At 28.5% G+C, this 2,878-nt stretch overlaps 1 protein-coding gene and 1 long non-coding RNA gene across 4 annotated transcripts in view; one reads left to right on the forward strand and one right to left on the reverse strand.

The window, feature by feature from the left end:
* LOC106679129 (ankyrin repeat domain-containing protein 50) overlaps positions 1-2,878 on the forward strand; it is a 230,589-nt gene that overhangs the window by 48,115 nt on the left and 179,596 nt on the right. The gene's annotated exons all lie outside the window — the stretch shown is intronic.
* On the reverse strand, positions 1,105-1,539 carry LOC136795925 (uncharacterized). The gene is made up of 2 exons (XR_010843638.1): positions 1,416-1,539; positions 1,105-1,342 (listed from the first exon to the last, which is right to left on the reverse strand). It is a non-coding gene; the product is annotated as an uncharacterized lncRNA (long non-coding RNA).

Raw genomic sequence — 2,878 nt, forward strand, 5'->3', positions numbered from 1 at the left:
TAATATGTAATTGTAGTTGGCCATGAATATTATATAAGGAAATGGTTAGGGGTGCAATCATTGAAGAACACAAATAAGTAAAAAAATATTTAATTAGTGCCAACGCTTCGGCCTGTATTTCAGACCTTCATCAGGGTTAAGAACAAAAACAAGATATCAACCATAATGAATAAAATAAATCACAGAATAACTAGAAAATAACAGATAGTATAGATACGTAATTAGTATTGGAATAAAATGTACAGTCTAAATATTATAAGAAAATAAAAAATAATATACATATGAAAATTATTATTTGAAATTAAAGTTTTTCATTGCTTGAATTTAGTATATTTCCTTACCTGGAAAAAGGGGTGTAAAGTCTCAGGGGTATTTTTTTTTAAATTAACTAATATTGTTTATATTAATATTTTTTTTAAATGAAATAATTTTACTTAATTGTTGGGTAGTGGGTGGCTCAGTGGTAAGGCATTGTTAAGGCATTGCTGTTACTGTAGCCGTGAGTTAATTCTGTAATTTCACCTTCGGGGTCCATCAAGCCTTATAAAGTGAGTACCCTTAATTGAGGAAAAATCTGGCGGTCGAGCTTGATTCAGATCGAATCACCTCCTTGCACAAAGAGTGGTCTACGTGCACAAAATGTGCTTCCTTACAAAGTATTGAACCTTGGCCCTTCATTTGAATGAGTTGTAGTGCTAAAGATTCATTCATATTTAGTAAACTAGATTTCTACATTATTTTTATTAATTTCCTCTTTCATAGTTTTAATATTTACTATAAATTTTTATAAGTTCATATATTTTCTTCAAATAGTACTTATGTATCTAGATCATCTTTTATTTTCTAATTATACAGTATTTCCTTTTATTCATTGTTGTTGTTAATTTGTTTTTCATTCTTAGGCCTTAAATTCTTGCCGAAACGTTATCACTAATTAAATAATTTTTTACTTATTTGTATTCTTCACTGACCGCACCGATAACCATCTTTTCCTGGAATGATAATAACTGACAACTATCATTGCATTATTAATAATTTTCCAATTTTAATTTTGTTATGGTATTTAAATTTGTTCATTGTTAATAAATAATTCAAAACACTATCCAATTATAGTTTCAAAACCTTTATTTCTTTTACACGTCCAACGTTTCGGCCAATTCGGCCATCTTCAGGGACAATCTACTACAAAAAGTTTCCATTATATGTATGATCCTACAACCAATTTAAATACTTAATATTACTATTTATAATTTACCTTACCTCAATATCACTATGAAAACATATAATTTAACACTTTAAAAACTTCATTCAGGCTATTCTGCCCAGGTCAAAACATTTATATCTATGAAAACATTTAAAACATTAAGTAAAAATTATTTTTTGTTAATAAATATATCCTACATATGTTTAATTACCTAATAAGTCAATTATCCATTAAAAACCATAGTCAAAATTATTTCTCTGCACACACTATTAATACACTTTTATCACAACCTTGCTTATAACCTTCCTCTACTCAGTTCAAGCATTTAAAAAAATTATTTATCATAACTACATTTTTGTCAATTTTTCTCTTTAGTACATTAGCGAAATTCCTATCAAGGCCAACTATAATTATCCATATACAATTTATCCTATATTACATATGTAGGATATATTAATTAAAAAAAATAATTTTTACCTAATGTTTTAAATGTTTTCATAGACATAAAGTTTTGACCTGGGCAGAATAGCCTGAATGAAGTTTTTAAAGTGTTAAATTATATGTTTTCATAGTGATATTGAGGTAAGGTAAATTATAAATAGTAATATTAAGTATTTAAATTGGTTGTAGGATCATACATATAATGGAAACGTTTTGTAGTAGATTGTCCCTGAAGATGGCCGAAACGTTGGACGTGTAAAAGAAATAAAGGTTTTGAGACTATAATTGGATAGTGTTTTGAATTATTTATTAAGAAATTACCAGTCTCAAGAAAAAATTTTAAGATTATAAATTTGTTCATTGTTCTAATGTATTTTTTTAAAAAATATTAATCAATCAAGTAATTAAAGAAATTTTTCGTTAATTTTACTTGTGGTTTAGAGTGTATGTGCCGCGGCAAGTCAATAAGCGTAGAAATTACCCGCTCGGGTTGGCACCCTGCGCTCGAGCGTGAACATTAATTAAAGAGCTTTTTATGCCGGCTGATGGAAGGGTGAAATTAGTGGTAGGGGCCTCTTGATGGGGCGGGGTGTTATAAAAGAAACGTGGGGTTGAGCTTCCTTTAATGCAAAAACACGTCACCAATTTGCTCTCTCCAATTACTTCTTTTCATTCGCCGCCTCTCTGAACCAACAAACAAAGGCTAGCTTCTGATTTCGAATAATGGACCTTCATTAGTTATATATTTTCTGTTGGAATGGATTATTTTATTTTATTGATTATAATGATTGAGTCCTGGATAAATAATGTAAAAGTATCCAGAGCTCTTAATTGAAAATCCCATAACCCTCCCAACTAAGACCTCCAGGGAGCAACCGGTCCTGTATCACTTTTGAAATATTTGCTTAAAACGGGAAGAGTTAAATCGATATATATTTAAAATGGATTTAGTGAATGACACAATTTCTTCCTTATTAAACTAAAAAAAAAAAAAAATGTGGTTTTTTATATAATGTATAATTTAATTTAGTCAAAGTGTTTATAATTATAAAAGAAAATAATGTTATATAATAAATAGAATAGAAATCGTTTTTGAAAAATTGTTAATTTTAGCTTTTATTGTTCATCTTTGTGATAAAGGAGGTAGGAGAAAATTATTTTATAGTCTATATGGTTGTTATCACAATGGAAGATAACCTTCAGAAAGGTAATTATTCTCCTATAATGTATGAC

Source organism: Halyomorpha halys, unplaced genomic scaffold, assembly GCF_000696795.3.
Source record: "Halyomorpha halys isolate HHAL.00 unplaced genomic scaffold, Hhal_1.1 Scaffold12.1, whole genome shotgun sequence".
NCBI classification, from domain to species: domain Eukaryota; kingdom Metazoa; phylum Arthropoda; class Insecta; order Hemiptera; family Pentatomidae; genus Halyomorpha; species Halyomorpha halys.